This window comes from Gossypium raimondii, chromosome 5 (genome assembly GCF_025698545.1).
Source record: "Gossypium raimondii isolate GPD5lz chromosome 5, ASM2569854v1, whole genome shotgun sequence".
NCBI classification, from domain to species: Eukaryota; Viridiplantae; Streptophyta; class Magnoliopsida; order Malvales; family Malvaceae; genus Gossypium; species Gossypium raimondii.
This window is the reverse complement of record NC_068569.1, coordinates 44,044,454-44,064,972: the sequence shown is the minus strand read 5'-3', so window position 1 is coordinate 44,064,972 and position 20,519 is coordinate 44,044,454. Positions and strand designations below refer to the sequence as shown.

The 20,519-nt window shown below is 52.4% G+C and overlaps 1 non-coding gene and 4 pseudogenes across 1 annotated transcript; all 5 read right to left on the bottom strand.

Moving 5' to 3' along the window:
- Positions 1 to 1,629: 1,629 nt before the first annotated feature.
- Positions 1,630 to 4,879, bottom strand: LOC128041505 (28S ribosomal RNA; annotated as a pseudogene).
- Positions 4,880 to 5,111: 232 nt separating this feature from the next.
- Positions 5,112 to 5,267, bottom strand: LOC128041507 (5.8S ribosomal RNA). Its single transcript, XR_008196524.1, has one exon. It is a non-coding gene; the product is annotated as a 5.8S ribosomal RNA (ribosomal RNA).
- A 728-nt stretch (positions 5,268 to 5,995) lies between these two features.
- Positions 5,996 to 7,385, bottom strand: LOC128041082 (uncharacterized; annotated as a pseudogene).
- A 3,835-nt stretch (positions 7,386 to 11,220) lies between these two features.
- LOC128041514 (28S ribosomal RNA) lies at positions 11,221 to 14,452 on the bottom strand (annotated as a pseudogene).
- Positions 14,453 to 14,683: 231 nt separating this feature from the next.
- On the bottom strand, positions 14,684 to 14,838 carry LOC128041503 (5.8S ribosomal RNA; annotated as a pseudogene).
- Positions 14,839 to 20,519: the final 5,681 nt, after the last annotated feature.

Below are 20,519 nucleotides of genomic sequence, written 5' to 3'. Positions count from 1 at the left end.
CCGGGTTTTATTAGGGTCCATCTCGCTGATTGCCCGAGTAATCTCTTCCTCAAGATAGATCATATTGAGCCTTTCATTTGTTTCCTCAGAACGCACTCCTTTATATGCCCCATCTCTTGATGTTAGCATTTTGACTGTTTGACCGAAACAAACTCACAAAGTAATCTTTGGCCACCTTACATATTTCTTTACTATTTGTCACCCAATTTCCTTCCGCATCTTTGAGCCTCTCAATGTTATTCTTCTTTAAAAGACCAGTTGCTTTAGCATGGAAAAACCTGGTATTTCTATCTCCTTCCCTCAGCCATCTTGACCTAGACCTTTGGGCCCAGTAGCTTTCTTCCTTAGCGTATAGAAAGTCGAGCCTTCTGTGAGTTTCCTTGAGAGTTTTCCCACTATCCGCTTTGCTTGTGTCTGAAACGGGGATACTTTTTTTAGCCCGACGCTCCCGCACCAACAGGGGCCCAACTTCAGCTTTGGTGCTCGAGGCTTCTGCACATCCTAGCACCAACGTGTCGATAGTGGTCGAGGCTCCCGCACATCCGAGCACCAAGGTTGCCGATGGTGGCCGAGGCTCCTGCACATCCGAGCACCAAGGTGCCGATGGTGCTCGAGGCTCCCGCATATCTGAGCCACTAAGGTGCTTAAGGCTCTTGTTGCAAAAGGGGAGTGACCGGGATGATTCCTTCATTGTTGGGTATCCGAAATCTACCCTTGGATTGGGGAAGGACCGGGACGATTCATTCATATTATTGGGTACCGAACATGTAACGATATTTGAATTCTAGCTTTGGTATTGGGGAGGGACTCGGTTTATCCTTTTCGTATATCCTGGGATGCCTCGCTGGGATGGATCGCCGGAGCACCGTCGGGAACCTAACCGGGGGGCACCGACGTCCGGGCATGCGATGGGCGTGGGCAATGCCCTGGATAACCCCTGCTCGCTCAATATCACTTCCCCCCTAAAGAGTTAAAGAAACTTGGTCAATGCGCTACCAGGCGACATACATGTGTCTGAAACAGGGTCATTTTTTTTTTAGGTTCCATACGTCTGAAACAGGGACACTTTTTTTAGCCCAACGCTTCCGCACCAACAGGGGCCAAAGTTGCGGATGGTGCTCGAGGCTCCCGTACATCTGAGGCACCAAGGTGCGGATAGTGCTCGAGGCTCCGGCACATCCGACCTCCTAGGTGCCGATGCTGCTCGGGGCTCCGACGCATTCGAGCCGCCAAGGTGCCGGTGCTGTGCGAGGCTCCCGCGCATCTGAGCCACCAAGGTGCTGGCTGTGGGGAGCTCCCCAACATGTCTGAAACGGGGACAGTTTTTTTTGGGCCAATTCCACTTAGCGACTTACTGTTTTTAACTGAAAATTTTGTTGTTGGCCGAAACCAAATACAATAAGCCGAATGTTGGGTCCATGAAATATGGCATGATGGCACGGCAGAAAATTGAACAAGTCACCAACAAGGGGAGCTCAGACCAACCAAAGAAGGCCCCGTTGTGCCATGTTCCCAGAAGGGGGCTGCACGGCCAAGTGTTTAACTAACTCCGTACACAAAGTCCTCACCTGGGACCCTGTGGTCGGTCGCAAGAGAACGAGGGGGGATCGGATCGGCGATAGGGGAGGGACGAATCGAAGCGACAAAGGGCTGAATCTCAGTGGATCGTGGCAGCAAGGCCACTCTGCCACTTACAATACCCCATCGCATATTTAAGTCATTTGCAAAGGATTCTACCCGCCGAGGGAATTACGCCCGAAGGCACCGCGACTTGTCCGCCGTGGTCGCCGCACCTACGACACGTGCCCTTGGGGGCTGTGAGGCCCCTACCGCTGGTCGACAATCGGGTGATCGAGGCGCGTCGTCACTTCTAGCCCGGATTTCGACTTAGAGGCGTTCGGTCATAATCCAAAGACACGGTAGCCAGCGCCATCGGCTTTTCAACCAAGCGCGATGACCAATTGTGCGAATCAACGATTCCTCTCGAACTAGGTTGAATTACTATTGCGACGCGGCCATCAAGAGGGTAAACTAACCTGCCTCACGACGGCCTAAACCCACTCACGCTCCCTATTGGTGGGTGAACAATCCAACACTTGGTGAATTTCGCTTTACAATGATAGGAAGAGCCGACATCGACGGATCAAAAAGTAACGTCGCTTATGAACGCTATGGCGCCACAAGCCGCTTATCCTCGTGGTAACTTTTCCGACACCTCTAGCTTCAAATTCAAGGTCTAAAGGATCGATAGGCCACGCTTTCACGGCTCAGATTCAGATCGGAAATCGTAATCAAACGAGCTTTTACCCTTTTATTCCACACGAGATTTCTATTCTCATTGAGCTCATCTTAGACACCAGATTATCTTTTAACAGATGTGCCACCCACCAAACTCCCCACCGACAATGTCTTCGCCCAGATCGGCCAATCAAGTTGACCTTGGTCCAAAAAGAGGGTCGTGCCTCGCCTCCGATTTACTGGAATAAGTAAAATAACGTTAAAAGTAGTGGTATTTCAATTTACCGAGAGCTCCCACTTATCCTACACCTCTCAAGTCATTTCACAAAGTCGACTAGAGTCATGCTCAACAGGTCTTCTTTCTCCACGATTCTTGCCAAGCCGTTCCTTAGGCGTGGTTTATTTGGATAGTAGATGGGGCGGTGGGAATCTCGTTAATCCATTCATGCGTGTCACTAATTAGATGACATGGCATTTGGCTACCTTAAGAGAGTCATAGTTACTCCCCGTTTACTCCGCTCTTGGTTGAATTTCTTCACTTTGACATTCGTGAGACAGGCGAAATCACATTCGCGCGAGCATCCGCAGGGACCATCGCAATGCTTTGTTTTAATTAAACAATGGATTTCCTTGTCCGCATCTTTAGCTCGAGTCGTCGTTCGTCACCTGTGGAAGGCCCAGAATGAGCCGTTCCCACCGTCCCCAAGACGCGGTGACTGGTCTCACCGTGGGAGTAGCTCGAGCAAAGGCACCAAAGCGCCAGCGGGTTGGGGCCCGGGAACCCGTGCCCAAATTTCTCGAGCCAATCTTTTTCCCGAGGTTACGGATCCATTTTGCCGACTTCCTTGCCTACATTGTTCCATTGACCGTAGGTCGTTCACCTTGGAGACTGATGCGGTTATGAGTACGACCGGCGCGGCGGACTCTGTCCTCCAGATTTTCATGGGCAGCGGGCGCACCGGACACCACGCGACGTGGCGGTGCTCTTCCGGCCTGGACCCTACCTCCTACTGAGCCGTTTCGAGTGCGCAGTGTTAAATAGAAAAGATAACTCTTCCGAGGCCCCGCCGGCGTCTCGAACTCCGTAACGTTTCGTCGGCCACCCGCGTCTGGTTGAGAATTTTAACGATTCCTTCGAAGCTTCATGGCTGGACAGCTTATCGGACGGCTTCCACCGTCTCTTAGGATCGACTAACCCATGTGCATGTGCTGTTCATGGAACCTTTCCCCTCTTCGACCTTCAAAGTTCTCATTTGAATATTTGCTACTACCACCAAGAGCTGCACCGACGGCCGCTCGGGCTCGCACCGGGTTTTCTGGCGACCGTCGTGCCTTCCTACTCATCGGTCCGCCCTTGCCCGACGTGTATATGTATAGGTCGGTAAGCGCCATCCAATTCGGGGCTAGTTGATTGGCGGGTGAGTTGTTACACACTCCTTAGCGGATTTCGACTTCCATGACCACCGAATCCCTGTCTTAATCGACCAACACCCTTTGTGGGTTCTAGGTTAGCGACAGTTGGGCACCGTAACTCTGGCGGGTTATCCGCATCGCCCGATTCGCTTACCAAAATGGCCCACTTGGAGCTCTCGATTCCGTGGCGCGGCTCAGCAAGCGATCGCGCCGTCCTACCTATTTAAAGTTTGAGAATAGGTCGTGGGCGTTGCGCCCGATGCCTCTAATCATTGGCTTTACCCGATAGAACTTCGCTAAGGGCTCCGGCTATCTGAGGAAACTTCGGAGGAACCAAGGTACTAGACAGTTCGATTAGTCTTCGCCCTATACCCAAGTTAGACGAACGATTTGCATCGTCGATCGCTGCGGGCCTCCACCAGAAGTTTCCTTCGGCCTTCCCTTCAGCATAGTTCACCATTTTCGGTCCCGACAGCATGCTCTCACTCGAACCCTTCTCGGAAGATCAAGGTCGGTTGGCGGTGCACCCGCGAGGATCCCGCCAATCAGTTTCCTTGCGCCTTCACGGTTTTCTAGCCGCTGACTTGCACACATGTCGAGACTCCTTGGTCCGTGTTTCAAGACGGAATTTGAATGGGAGCCCACAGTCGACGCCCGAGCACGCAAGTGCGAAGCAGCGCCGAGACGGCGGCGCGTCCGAGTCCCACGATCGTGGCGATGACATCTCCACGGGCGTATTGAATGCCGGGCTTGGGCGCCGCCACGACTCCACGCCGGTCCACGCCCGATCCGATCCGCGGACCGCCTCGCCATTCCACATCCAACCGGGCGATCGCCGGCCCCATCCGCTTCCTCATGATAATTTCAAGCACTTTTGACTCTCTTTTCAAAGTTCTTTTCATCTTTCCTCGCGGTACTTGTTCGCTATTGGTCTCTCGCCAGATTTAGCCTTAGAGCGAAATTTACCGCCCGATTAGGTTGCATTCCCAAACAACCCGACTCGTAGAGCGGCGCCTCTTGGTGCGACAGGTCCGCACGACGGTGCTCTCACCCTCTCGGTGCTCCTTTCCGGGGCGCTTCTCCATACTACAACCAGACGACCGATGGTGACCGATTCTCAAGTGGGCTTTTTAGGTTGCCTACGCCATTACTAGGGAATCTGGAAAGTTTCTTTTCCTCCGCTTATTGATATGCTTAAACTCACGGTAATCCCTTTGACACTGGGTCACGATCACGAGCACCGCCCTTATGATGCCGAAGGGTTCAAGGGTCTCGATCGACGAATATGCACGACTCTGAACGAGGCTGCTTACAGCATTACCACCGATCGTTGCGATGATGATATCGTCAAGGACTCAAATTTAGGCCAACCGTCAGCTGTGAGCGCATGGGAGGCCAATTTCTGCCCGCGATCCAACCGAGGCTAGAGGGATCATGGTTGGATGGGGGGCGACGATGCGTGACACCCAGGCAGACGTGCCCTGGGCCTAATGGCCTAGGGCGCAACTTGCGTTCAAAGACTCAATGGTTGACGGGATTCTGCAATTCACACCAAGTATCGCATTTCGCTAGGTTCTTCATCGATGCGAGAGCCGAGATATCCGTTGCCGAGAGTCGTTCTGTATAGTTTGCGACAAGAGAACAACATCACGAAGCACCGACATCGCGAGCGGTGCGGCGATAGAAAGACGTGCCCTTTTTCGTTTGATTCCTTGGCGCGATTCACGGGGTTTGTTCGTTTTGCCTCAAGAGGTTGATCCGACATCTCATCGCACCCGATGGGCAAAAGGGCGATGAGACCGATCGCCCGAGACACGGGTGGCGAGAGGCGAGATGCACCCGCACCACCTCCGGTGTTGTTTGCAACGCGCTCACGGGTCGATTACGCTGGCGTGTTTTGACAATGAACCTTCGCGCAGTTCACCTACGGAAACCTTATTACGACTTCTCCTTCCTCTAAATGATAAGGTTCGGTGGACTTCTCGCGACGTCGCGGCAGCGAATCGCCCACGCCGCGATCCCAACACTTCACCGGACCATTCAATCGGTAGGAGCGACGGCGGTGTGTACAAAAGGCGGGAACATAGTCAATGTGGTGATGACTCTCACTTACTAGGAATTCCTCGTTGAAGACCAACAATTACAATGATCTATCCCCATCACGATGAAATTTCAAAGATTACCCGTGCTGCCGCCAAGGCTATAGACTTAAATACATCGGTGTAGAAGCGTATGCCCGTAACATCTAAGGGCATCACAGACCTCTTATTGCCTCAAACTTCCTTGGCCTAAAAGGCCATAGTCCCTTTAGAAGCTAGGCACGGAGGATCACCTCCGTAGCGAGTTAGCGAGTGTCGAGGTCTCGTTAGTTAACAGAATTAACTGCACTAATCGCTCCACCAACTAAGAACGGCCATGCACCACCACCCATAGAATCAAGAAAGAGCTCTTAGTCCATCAATCCTTACTATGTCGGACTCGTAAGTTTCCGTGTTGAGTCAATTGCCGTAGGCTCCACTCCGTGGTGCCCTTCCGTCAATTCCTTTAAGTTTCAACCTTGCGACCATACTCCCACCGAACCCAAAGACTTTGATTTCTCATAAGGTGCCGCATGAGTCCTAAAGTTAACATCCCCGATCCCTCGGTCGGCATCGCTTATGGTTGAGACTAGGACGATATCGATCGTCTTCGAGCCCCCAACTTTCGTTCTTGATTAATGAAAACATCCTTGGCAAATGCTTTTCAGCTTGTTCGCCTTTCATAAATCCAAGAATTTCACCTCCGACTATGAAATCTGAATGCCCCCCATCGTCTCGTTAATCATTACTCCTATCCCGAAAGCCAACACAATAGGATCGAAATCGTATGATGTTATCCCATGCTAATGTATACAAGCGTAGGCCTACTTTGAGCACTCTAATTTCTTCAAAGTAACAAATATTGAGGAACGACCCGACCAATTAAGGCCAGAGCGATCGCTATGCAAGTAGGGATTGACGGACCGGTGGTCATAGAGAGACGGACCGGCCGACCCACCCCTAAGTCCAACTACGAGCTTTTTAAGCGCAACAACTTAAATATATGCTATTAGAATCGAATTACCGCGCACCGCCGCACTGCACTTGCCCTCCAATGGATCCTCGTTAAGGATTTAGATTGTACTTATTCCAATTACTGCACTCATAGAGCCCGTATTGTTATTTATTGTCACTACCTCCCCGTGTCGATTGGGTAATTTGCGCTACCGCTTTGCCTTCCTTGGATGTGGTAGCCGCTTCTCGTGCTCCCTCTCGAATCGAACCTAATTCTCCGTCACCCGTCACCACCATAGTAGGCCACCATCCTACCATTGAAAGTTGATAGGCGCAAATTTGAATATCGCGCCACCGCACAAAGGCCGTGTGATCCGTCGAGTTATCATGAATCATCGAGCAATGGGCAAAGCCCGTCGACCTTTTATCTAATAAATGCATCCCTTCCAAGTCGGGTTTGTTGCACGATTAGCTCTAGAATTACTACAGCTTATCCGAGTAGCAAATACCATCAAACAAACTATAATCGATTTAATGAGCCATTCGCAGTTTCACATGCTCAATTTGTTCATACCTACACATGCATGGCTTAATCTTTGAGACAAGCATATGACTCTTGGCAGGATCAACCTGTAGCATTCCTCCATGACGGCTGGTGTCAGCATGGCCCTCATCATGCCGCGTGAGCAATGAAGAGGTCATAACAGAGCACAAGCATCCTCCGTGTCAAGAGACAAAATGCATAGGCATCGAGAGAGAAGGGCCTGAACCCTACTCTCACAAATATTTTCCGCATCTGAATTTAATGAGCCATTCGCAGTTTCACAGTCTGAATTTGTTCATACCTACACATGCATGGCTTAATCTTTGAGACAAGCATATGACTACTGGCAGGATCAACCAGGTAGCATTCCTCCATGACATGGTGCTGCATGGCCTCATCATGCCGCTGTGAGCAATGAAGAGGTCATAACAGAGCACAAGCATCCTCCGTGTCAAGAGACAAATGCATAGGCATCGAGAGAAGGGCTCGAACCCTACTCTCACAAATATTTTCCGTGATCCGAAGCTTCCGACGAGCCCAAAGGCACCGACGAGGCCACTCCAATTTAAGGGGGCGTACTCGGGACACAAGGAACGATTAAGGTCCACCACGCACCCCGAAAGGCACGAGATGGAGAAGGGACGGCAACACATCCATAATTCCATCTGGCTTAGGTACGCAACACAAGATCCCGATCCCACCCCCTGAGTTCAATTACAACAAGGGGAGTTAATGAAGAGAAGTGTGGCTCGACAGTTCGATGCGAGTAGCACGGAGCCTGCCAATACACACAACCAAAACACCACTCATCTGCCCATTGCGTACTAGTAGTAGCGCCCACGCACATCGCCCAACAGCCCACCCAACCAATCGAATGGTAGGGGAGCGGAAGGAACAACGAACGAGGGCGCACCACAACCACTTGACACGAGAACTAAGAGGGGCAAAGTCCCACTGGGACTTGGTCGAGCTAAGACTGAGCCTACAATCTCAACTTGCACCCCCCAGTGAGCCGTTGTCGTCAGAGGGACTTGGTACTGGGGTCACGGGTAGCTTCGAATGCGGGCAAGGGCTTAGCAAGGCCAAGATGCCGTGTGGTCGCCGACTTGGGATGCACAAGGCGTCCCTAAACGTGACGGGGCCGAATGGGCAAGCCAAGCTCGAGCCTATAGCAATACATAAGCCACCCCAAGAGATCTTTGCCCGATATAGGGAACTTGGTCCCGAACCGCTATTACATTTCTACAGTGCACGGCTTGACCGGCCGAAAATCTTCACCCGCCACTACCGCATGACCAACCCACCAATCAAGCAGAGTCATACGGACAACCCGACCCCCATGGGAGGGCTAGACGCACCCCACCTCGGCTCAGAGGGGGCACGCTTGGGTGCGGATCTTTACCCCTTAAAGAGCTAAAAACTTCACAACTGCTACCAGAAACATTCAGATGTCCCAAACGGGACACTTTCCTTTAGCTCAAGACATCAGAGGCACCAGGTGCCGGTGGTGCTCGAGGCTCTCGCACATCCAAGCACCAAGGTTGCCGATGGTGTCCAAGGCTCCCGTACATTCGAGCCCCCAAGGTGCCGATGCTGGTCGAGGCTTCCGCACATCTGAGCCACCAAGGTGCCGACATCGGGTCGAGGCTCCTCAGACATCCCAAAGACTAAGGTGCCGATGCTGCTCGAGGCTCCCGCACATCCGAGCCACCAATGTGCCGATGATGCACGAGGCTCCCCCACATCCAAGCACCAAGGTGCCGATGCTGCTCGAGGCTCCCGCACATCCGAGCCACCAAGGTGCTGATGCTACTCGAGGCTCCCGCATATCCCAGCACCAAGGTGCCAGTTCTGCTCGAGGCTCACGTACATCTAAGCACCAAGGTGCCGATGGTGCTCGAGGCTCCCGCACATCCGAGCCACCAAGGTGCCGATGGTGCTCGAGGCTGCCACACATCCAAGCACCAAGGTGCCGATGGTGCTCGAGGCTCCCGCACATCCAAGCCACCAAGGTGCCGATGCTGCTCGAGTCTCCCGCACATCCCAGCACCAAGCTGCCGACGGTGCTCGAGGCTCCCGCACATCCGAGCCACCAAGGTACCGATGTGGCTCAAGGCTCCCGCACATCCAAGCAGTAAGGTGTTGATGCTCCTCGGGTCTCCCGCACATCCGAGCCACCAAGGTACCGATGCTGCTCGAGGCTCCCGCACATCCAAGGACCAAGATGCCGATGCTGCTCGAGTCTCCCGCACATCTGAGCCATCAAGGTACCGATGCGGCCTGGCTCCCAGACATCCCAAAGACCAAGGTGCCGATATTGCCGAGGCTCCCAGACATCCGAGCCACCAAGGTGCCGGCTCACTGAGACTCCTCAGACATCCAAGCACCAAGGTGCCGATGCTACTCGAGTCTCCCGCATATCTGAGCCACCAAGGTGACGATGGTGGTCGAGGCTCCCTCACATCCAAGCACCAAGGTGCCGATGGTGCTCGAGGCTCCCGCACATCCGAGCCACTAAGGTGCCGATAGGCCGCCATGTGCTCTAAGATGACCAAGGGCCCAACAGCTGGAGGCTCTTGTTCAAAAAGGAGGGACCGGACAACTCTCAGATCATTTTCTATATGTCGGGATAGATCACTGGGATGGATCACTGGAGCACCGCCGGGAACCTAACCGGCAGTGGGAGGGCCCCGACGTCTGGGCATGAGATGGGCGTGGGCAGTGCCTTGGATAACCCCTGCTCGCTCAATATCACTTCCCCCCTAAAGAGCTAAAAAAACTTGGTCAATGCGCTACCAGGTGACATTCATGCATCTGAAACGGGGACACTTTTTTTCGCTTGACGCTCCCGCACCAACAGGGGCCCAACTTCAGCTTTGGTGCTCGAGGCTCCCGCACATCCGAGCACCAAGGTTGCCGATGGTGGCCGAGGCTCCCGCACATATGAGTACCAAGGTGCCGATGGTGCTCGAGGCTCCCGCATATCTGAGCCACCATGGTGCTTGAGGCTCTTGTTGCAAAAGGGGAGTGACCGGGATGATTCCTTCATTACTGGGTATCCAAAATCTACCCTTGGATTGGGGAGGGACCGGGACGGTTCATTCATATTATTGGGTACCAAATATGTAACGATATTCGAATTCTAGCTTTGGTATTGGGGAGGGACTCGATTCATCCTTTTCGTATATCCTCGGATGCCTCGCCGGGACGGATCGCCGGAGCACCGCCGGGAACCTAACCGGGGGGAGGGCACCGACGTCTGGGCATGCGATGGGCGTGGGCAATGCCCTGGATAACCCTTGCTCGCTCAATATCACTTCCCCCGTAAAGAGCTAAAAAAACTTGGTCAATGCGCTACCAGGCGACATACATGTGTCTGAAACAGGGTCATTTTTTTTTTAGGTTCCATACGTCTGAAACAGGGACACTTTTTTTAGCCCAACGCTTCCTCAGCAACAAGGGCCAAAGTTGCGGATGGTGCTCGAGTCTCCCGCACATCCGAGGCACCAAGGTGCAGATGGTGCTCGAGGCTCTGGCACATCCGACCTCCTAGGTGCCGATACTGCTCGGGGCTCCGGCACATCCGAGCCACCAAGGTGCCGGTGCACATGAGGCTCTCACAAGATCCCAAACCACCAAGGTGCTACTGTGGGGAGCTCCCAACATGTCTCAAATGGGGATGCTTTTTGGGCCAATTCAACTTAGCGACTTAGTGTTTTTAACTGAAAATTTTGTTGTTGGCCCAAAACAAATACAAGAAGCCGAATGTTGGGTCCATGAAATATGGCATGATGGCACGGCAGAAAATTGAACAAGTCACCAATAGTGGGGAGCTCAGCACCGCACCAAAGAAGGCCCTCACAGCCATGTTCCTGTAAGGGCCGCACGGCCAAGTGTTTAACTAACTCCTTACACCAAGTCCCCCACCTGAGGACCCTAGGGTCGGGTCGTGCAAGAGAACGAGAGGGGATCGGATCGGCGATAGGGGAGGGATTTAATCAAGCGACAAAGGGTGAATCTCAAGGATCGTGGCAAAGAAGGCCACTCGCCACTTACAATACCCCGTCACAGATTTAAGTCGATGCAAAGGATTCTACCCGCCGCCGATGGGAATTACGCCCAAGAAGGCGCCAGGACTTGTCCGCCGTTGTCAGACTCACGACATAGCCTTGGGCTGTGAGGCCCCTCATGCTGGTCGACATCCGGGCGACGGGCGCGTGGCGTCGCTTCTAGCCTTGGATTCGACTTAGAGGCATTCAACATAATCCAAACCACAAGAGCTTCACGCCATCGGCTTTTCAACCAAGCGCAATGACCAATTGTGCGAATCAACTGCCTCCTCGATTAGGTTGAATTACTATTGTGACGCTGCCATCAATAGGTAAACTAACCTGCCTCACGACGGCCTAAACCTGCATCACGCTCCCTATTGGTGGGTGAACAATCCAACACTTGGTGAATTTCGCTTATAATGATAGGAAGAGCCGACATCGAAGGATCCAAAAGTAACGCCGCTATGAACGCTTGGCCACCACAAGCCGCTTATCCCGTGGTAACTTTTCCGACACCTCTAGCTTTAAATTCAAGGTCTAAAGGATCGATAGGCCACTTAGATTTTACCCTTTTGTTCGTATTTCTGAAATCGTAATCAAACGAGCTTTTACCCTTTTGTTCCACACGAGATTTCTGCTCGCTGAGCTCATCTTAGGACACTGCGTTATCTTTTAATGTATGTGCCCCACCAAACTCTCCACCTGACAATGTCTTCCGCCTGGATCGACCGCCAATAAGCCTAATTTTGGTCTAAAATGAGGGGTCCGTGCCCCACCTCCGATTCATGGAATAAGTAAAATAATGTTAAAAGTAGTGGTATTTCAATTTTACCGAGAGCTCCCACTTATCCTACACCTCTCAAGTCATTTCACAAAGTCGGACTAGAGTCAAGCTCAACAGGTCTTCTTTCCTCGCACGATTCGCCAAGCCTGCTCCTTGGTCGTGGTTTCTTTGGATAGTAGATGTGACGGTGGGAATCTCGTTAATCTATTCATGCGCATCACTAATTAGATGACGAGGCATTTGGCTACCTTAAGAGAGTCATAGTTACTCCCGCCGTTAACCCGCTTGGTTGAATTTCTTCACTTTGACATTCGTAGAGCATCAAGCGTAAATCACATTGCATAAGCATCCGCAGGACCATCACAATGCTTTGTTTTAATTAAACGTTGGATTCCCATTGTCCGCATTTCAGCTCGAGTCAAGGAGCTGCTCCCATCCGTCTCGACCGGGCACGCTGACGATTCCGCCTCGCCGCGTGCGGCTCGAGTAGTGAACCTAAGAATGACGGGTTCGGATCGGGACCCCGTGCTCACCCTCGAGCCAATCCTTTTCCCGAGGTTACGGATCCATTTTACCGACTTTCCTTGCCTACATTGTTCCATTAACCGTAGGTCGCTTACCTTGGAGACCTGATGCGATTATGAGTACGACCAGCGCGAACAAGACTCGCTCCTCCAAATTTTAAGGCGCTTGGGCGCACCGAATAGCACGCGACGTGGTGCTCTTCCGCCACTGGATCTACCTCCTACCGAGCTGCTTCAAGGTGGGCAGCCGTTAAATGTAAAATAAAACTCTTCTCGAGGCCCCCGCCGACGCCTCCAAACTCCCTAACGCTGTTGTTAGCCGTCAAGGTCTCTTGCTCAGAATTTTAACCCGATTCCTTTCAAGCTCAGGCTGACGCGCTTATCGGACGGCTTGCCCTGCCTCTTAGGATCGACTAACCCATGTGCAAGTGTCGCTCACATGGAACCTTTCCCTTCTACCTTCAAAGTTCTCATTTGATTATTTGCTACTACCACCAAGATCTCAGACCGACGCCTGCTCCGCCGGGCTCGCCCCGGTTTTGCGGCAACCGCCATGCCCTACTCATCGGGTTCGCCCTTGCCCCGACGGCCGGGTATAGGTCGCGCTTAAGTGCCATCTATTTTGGGGCTAGTTGATTCGGCAGTGAGTTGTTACACACTCCTTAGCTTAATTTCACGTCCATGACCATCGCCCCATTGTCTTAATCGACCAACACCCTTTGTGGGTTCAAGGTTAGTGCATTGGGCACCGAATCCGGCTCCTGCTCATCCCAGATCGCCAGCTCGCTACCAAAATGGCCCACTTGAGCTCTCGATTCCGTGGCACGGCTCACTAAGGGCAATCAGTACTGTCCTACCTATTTAAAGTTTGAGAATAGGTCGAGGGTGTTGCTCCCCGATGCCTCTAATCATTGGCTTTACCCGATAGAACTGCTAAGGCTCCATCTATCCCGAGGGAAACTTCTTGAGGAACCACTACTAGACGGTTTGATTAGTCTTTCGCCTCTATACCCAAGTCGATTTAACGATTTGCATCGTCAAGATCGCTGGCCTCCACCAGAAGTTTCCTCCGCTTCCCCGCCAGCATAGTTCACCATCTTTCGTCCCGACAGCATGCTCCCACTCAAACCCTTCTCGAAGATCAAAGGCATGCCGGCGGTGCACCCGCAGGGATCCCGCCAATCGCCTTTCTTGCACTTTACGGGTTTTCAGCCCGCTGACTCTCACACATGTCGACTCCTTGGTCCATGTTTCAAGATCGGCCGAATGGGGAGCCCGCAGTCGACGCCCGGAGCACGCAGTGACGAAGCATGCCGAGATGACGCAGATCGAGTCCCACGATCGTGGGACGACGCTCCACGGTGTATCGAATGCCGGCTAGGTCACGCCACAACCAAGGCTACCCACGCCCGAAGCCGATCACGGACGGCCTCGCTGCTCCACGCTCGACAGGGCGATCGCCGCCCCCATCCGCTTCCTCCCGACAATTTCAAGCACTCTTTGACTCTCTTTTCAAAGTCATTTTGATCTTTCCTCGCAGATTGCTCGCCATCTGGCTCTCGCCAGATTTAGCCTTGGACGGAATTTATCACGATTAGGGTCAGATTCCCAAACAACCCGACTCAGAGATTGCCTCTTGGGCGACGGGTCCGCACGACGGGCTCACGCCTCCTCCGTGTCCCTTTCAGGGACTTGGGTCCGTCCGCCATCGAGGACTCTTTCTCCAGATTACACCGGACGCCGATGGCGACCGATTCTCAAGCCGGGCTTTTCTTCGCTCGCCGCTATTAGGGGAATCCTCGTAAGTTTCTTTTCCTCCGCTTATTGATATGCTTAAACTCACGGGTAATCCCGCCGACTGGTCGCGATGCGAAAGCACCGCCCTTGATGCCGAAGGGTTCAAAGGTCTCGATCGACGAACACGCACGACTGAATGAGGTTGCTTACAAAGATTACCACCGATCGCTATGACGATGATGTCGCCAAGGACTCAAATTTAGGCCAACCGCCGGCCGTAAAAGCGCACCGGAGGCCAATTTCGCCAGCGGTCCAACCGAGGCACGAGGGCTCATGGTTGGATGGGGGCGACGATCCGCGGACACCCAGCAGACGTGTCTCTACCTAATGGCTTGGGGCACAACTTATGCTCAAAGACTCGATGGTTCACGTGGATTCTCGCAATTCACACCAAGTATCGCATTTCGCCACGCTCTTCATCGATGTGAGAGCCGAGATATCCGCTGTCAGAGTCGCTCAGATATTTTGCAACAAGAGAACAACATCATCAAGCACCAACAAAGAAACGGTACGGGCGACGTAAGACGTGCCCTTTTTTCGCTTTCGATTCTTGGCGCGATCCGCGCCGGGTTTGTTCGCTTTGCCTCAAGAGGTTGATCCCGACATCTCACCGGACCCATGGGCAAGGACGACGAGACCGACCCGCCCGAGACACGAGGGTGGCGAGAGGCGAGGATGCACCGCACCACCTCCGTGTTGTTTGCAACACGCTCACGAGTCGCTCGCTAGGCGTGTTTTGACAATGATCCTTCCGCAGTTCACCCACTAAACCTTGTTAGATTCTCCTTCCTCTAAATGATAAGGTTCAGTGGACTTCCGCGACGTCACAGCAAATGAACCGCCCACGCTGTCGCTGATCCCAACACTTCACCGGACCATTCAATCGGTAGGAGCGATTTGACGTGTGTACAAAGGGCAAGGATTTAGTCAACGCGAAATGATGACTCGCGCTTACTAGGAATTCCTCGCTGAAGACCAACAATTGCAATGATCTATCCCCATCACGATGAAATTTAAAGATTACCCGGCCCGTCGGCCAAGGCTATAGACACGCTGAATACATCGCCAGAAGCACGCATGCCCGTAACATCTAAGGGCATCATGCACCTCTTATTGCCTCAAACTTCCTTGGCCTAAAAGGCCATAGTCCTCTAAGAGCTAGCCACGGAGGATCACCTCTGTAGCTAGTTAGCGTGTCGAGGTCTCATTCGCTAACTAATTAACGCACTAATCGCCCACCAACTAAGAACGCCATGCACCACCACCCATAGAATCAAGAAAGAGCTCTCATCATCAATCCTTACTATGTCCGGACCCTAAGTTTCCCGTGTTGAGTCAAATTGCCGTTGTGCTCCACTCCGGTGGTGCCCTTCCACAATTCCTTTAAGTTTCACCTTGCACCATACTCCCCGGAACCCAAAGACTTTGATTTCTCCTACGGTGTCGCGGAGTCCTAAAGAACATCCACCGATCCTCGGTCGGCATCGCTTATGGTTGAGACTAGGACGGATCTCGATCGCCTTCGAGCCCCTAACTTTCATTCTTGATTAATGAAAACATCCTTGGCAAATGCTTTTGCGCTTGTTCGCCTTTCATAAATCCAAGAATTTCACCTCCGACTATGAAATACGAATGCCCCGAATATCCTCATAATCATTACTCCGATCCCAAGGCCAACAAAATAGGATCGAAATCGATGATGTTATCCATGCTAATGTATACAAGCGTAGGCCTCGCTGAGCACTCTAATTTCTTCAAAGTAATAGCACCGAGGAACGACCCTACCAATTAAGGCCAGAGCGATCGCCGTAGTAGGGACGAAAGGCATCGGTGCTCACCGTGAGGCGCACCTACCGACCCACCCCTAAGTCCAACTACGAGCTTTTTTAACTGCAACAACTTAAATATACGCTTATTGAGCGGAAGTACTGCTGTCGGCCGCACCAGACTTGCCTCCAATGGATCCTCGTTAAGGATTTAGATTGTACTAATTCCAATTACTGCACCCATAGAGCCCAGATTGTTATTTATTTTCACTACCTCCCCCGTGTCGATTGGGTAATTTGCGCTACCGCGCTCTTCCTTGGATGTGGTAGTCGCTTTTTAGGCTCCCTCTACTAATCGAACCCTAATTCTCCGTCACCCGTCACCACCATAGTAGGCCACTATCCTACCATCGAAAGTTGATAGGCGTAAATTTGAATGATGCGTCATTGGCATAAAGGTCGACGATCCGTCAATTATCATGAATCATCGAGTAACGCAAAGCCCGCGTCGATCTTTTATCTAATAAATGCATCCCTTCCAAGTCGGGTTTGTTGCACGATTAGCTCTAGAATTACTACAGTTATCCGAGTAGCAAATACCATCAAACAAACTATAACTGATTTAATGAGCCATTCGCAGTTTCATAGTCTGAATTTGTTCATACTTACACACGCATGGCTTAATCTTTGAGACAAGCATATAACTACTGGTAGGATCAACCAGGTAGCATTCCTCCACGACGTCGGCGCTGCATGGCCCTCAACATGCCGCATGAGCAATGAAGAGGTCATAACAGAGCACAAGCATCGTCCGTGTCAAGAGACAAAATGCATAGGCATCGAGAGAGAAGGGCCTGAACCCTACTCTCACAAATATTTTCTGCATCCAAAAGCCCGATCGAGCACCAGTGCACCGACGGGGCCACACCGATTTATGGGGGCACATTCGGGACACAAGGCACGATTGAGGTCCACCACGCACCCCGAAAGGCACGAGATGGAAAAGGGACGGCAACACATCCATAATTCCATCTGGCTTAGGTACGCAACACAAGATCCCGATCCCACCCCCGAGTTCAATTACAACAAGGAGCATGAAGAGGAGTGTGGCTCGACAGCTCGATGCGAGTAGCACTGAGCCCGCCAATACACACAACCAAAACACCACTCATCTCGCCCATTACAGATTATTAGTAGCGCCCACGCGACATCGCCCAATGTACCCCACCCAACCAATCGAATTGTAGGGGAGCGGAAGGAACAACGAACGAGGGCGCACCACAACCGCTTGGCACGAGAACTACGAGGAGCAAAGTCCCACTAGGACTTGGTCGAGCCAAGACCGAGCCTACAATCTCAACTTACACCCCCTAGTGAGTCGTTGCCGTCAAAGGGACTTGGTACTGGGGTCACGGGCAGCTTCGAATGCGGGCAAGGGCTTAGCAAGGCCAAGATGCCGTGTGGTCGCCGACTTGGGATGCACAAGGCGTCCCTAAATGTGACGGGGCCAAATGGTCAAGCCAAGCTTGAGCCCATAGCAATGCATAAGCCACCCCAAGAGATCTTTGCCCGATATAGGGAACTTGGTCCTGGAGTCATTGGCTACATTTCTACGGGCACGCGCTTGACCGGCCGAAAAATCTTCACCCTACCACTCATCACGGTGACTCAACCCACCAATCACAGGAGTCATGCGGGACGACCCGACCTCCATGGGGGGCTAGACGCAGCCCACCTCGGCTCAGAGGGGGGGCACGTCGGGCAGCGGATCTCTACCCCTTAAAGAGCTAAAAAAACTTCGTCAATCTGCTACCAGGAAACATTCGTATGTCTGAAACGGGGACACTTTCGTTTAGCCCGCACATCGTAGGCGCCAAGGTGCCGATGGTGCTCGAGGCTCCCGCACATCCAAGCACCAAGGTTGCCGATGGTGTCCGAGGCTCCCGCACATCCGAGCCCCCACGGTGCCGATGCTGGTCGAGGCTCCCGCACATCCGAGCCACCAAGGTGCCGATGCTGGTCGAGGCTCCCGCACATCCCAGCACCAAGGTACCGATGCTGCTCGAGGCTCCTGCACATTCGAGCCACCAATGTGCCGATGGTGCACGAGGCTCCCCCACATCCAAGCACCAAGGTGCCAATGCTGCTCGAGGCTCCCGCACATCCGAGGCACCAAGGTGTCGATGCTGCTCGAGGCTCCATCACATCCCAGCACCAAGGTGCCGGTTCTGCTCGAGGCTCCCGCACATCCAAGCACCAAGGTGCCGATGGTGCTCCAGGCTCCCACACATCTGAGCCACCAAAGTGCCGATACTGCTCGTGGCTCCCACACATCCAAGCACCAAGGTGCCGATGGTGCTCGAGGCTCCCGCACATCTGAGCCACCAAGGTGCCGATGCTGCTCGAGTCTCCCCACATCCCAAAGACTAAGTCAGCTGACGGTGCTCGAGGCTCCCAGACATCCGAGCCGCCTAAGGTGCCGATGCCGCCGAGGCTCCCAGACATCCCAAAGACTAAGGTGCCGATGCTCCTCGGGGCTCCCGCACATCCGAGCCACCAAGGTGCCGATGCTGCTCGAGGCTCCCGCACATCTAAGCACCAAGATGCCGATGCTGCTCGAGTCTCCCGCACATCCGAGCCACCAAGGTGCCGATACGGCTCGTGGCAACCGCACATCCCAGCACCAAGGTGCTGATGCGGCTCGAGGCTTCCCCACATCCGAGCCACCAAGGTGCCGGTTCTGCTCGAGACACCCGTACATCCAAGCACCAAGGTGTCGATACTGCTCGAGTCTCCCGCATATCCGAACCACCAAGGTGGCAATGGTGGTCGAGGCTCCCGCACATCCAAGTACCAAGGTGCCGATGGTGCTTGAGGCTCCCGTACATCCGAGCCACCAAGGTGCCGATGCTGCCATGTACTCCGGCATGACCAAGGGCCCAAGGTGCTGGAGGCTCTTGTTCTGAAAGGGGAGGGTCCGGACAACTCACGATCGTTTTCTTATATATCTTGGGTTGATCGCCTGAGCACCTAAGCAGATGGATCACCGGAGCACCACCGGGATGGATCGTCGGAGCACCACTGGGAACCTAACCGGCGGTGGGGGGCCCTGACGTCCGGGCATAAGATGGGCGTGGGCAGTGCCTTGGACAACCCCTGCTCGCTCAATATCACTTCCCCCTAAAGAGCTAAAAAAACTTGGTCAATGCGCTACCAGGCGACATTCTTTTTTTAGAAAAGGCACAAAGGCCACCTCAATTAATAGCATCACTTATCAATTATTGTGGATTTCTGAAATCCAAATCAAAAGTTTCAAGACAATTATTAGTGAAAGCCAAACAACAAAGCCGATTAGCGGCTTTATTACAAGCAATGGGGCCCACTTAAAATTAAAACTAAAGCTCGATTCAAATTACTAAGCAAATCCAGAATGCAAGAGCCCAAATTTGACAAGTCAACATTCGGTCTTCCGAGGCGATTAACTGTGCTAGCTTAATCGATTCAAAATCCACCCGCCCATAAATTTTCCTTAGCCAAATTAACGCTCTCCTCGGTACAGTAAAACTTCGCCCATTCCAAGATCAGTAGCTTCGCTTAACACCCTAGCACGACCCCCAAGACAAAACCCTCGTGGTCACGAGCAATAATTCCAAAGTCGGTCTTCCGATCTTTTATCACGATCAAAGTTAATCTTTAGCCTCCCTTGGTTCGGCTTTTACGCCATCCCTCCTTTACAAAGAAGCTTTGGCAGAGCCGGCTCCTTCAAAGAAGTTAAAATACGAAAGTCATGGCTCAACGCAGAGCTCTTTCCCACATTACTTTGGCCTTCTCCTCCAAATTCAAACACTTTATTATTCCCGCAATTCCAAATATTCTAAAGGACCGTGAATAAAGTCCGAGAGAGCCTTAACATCCAAATGAGCAAGCCACCTCTTCGATCCGGTCCACACCACGGCAAGGGTTACCTTCCAAATAGACATTATTCAAACCCCATGCACCAAAGATCGCCCGAGTCTTAGGGCAATCTTTCAACGCTGGATAAGGGTCTCTTTGTCTCTTCCACACCCTGACATCCATCGTTGAAATCCTTCCGATAGTTGAAATTTTTTCATAAGTGGGGAGAATATCATGCCCAATACGCTTGCCAGAAAATTTTGATCTTAGGCAACGCTTGTAACTTCCACACCATCTTCCAGAAGAACCGGTGAGGCCCCAAACCCCACATGCCCGAGAGTCAACCACTTAATAAGCGATTTAGTGGAATAATTACCAAATGGACTATGAAACCAAATACGAGAATCGTTCGACCATCGTGATAATGGGAATATTACAAACTTGGTCCCCACTAAATCACCATAAATCTCCTCAC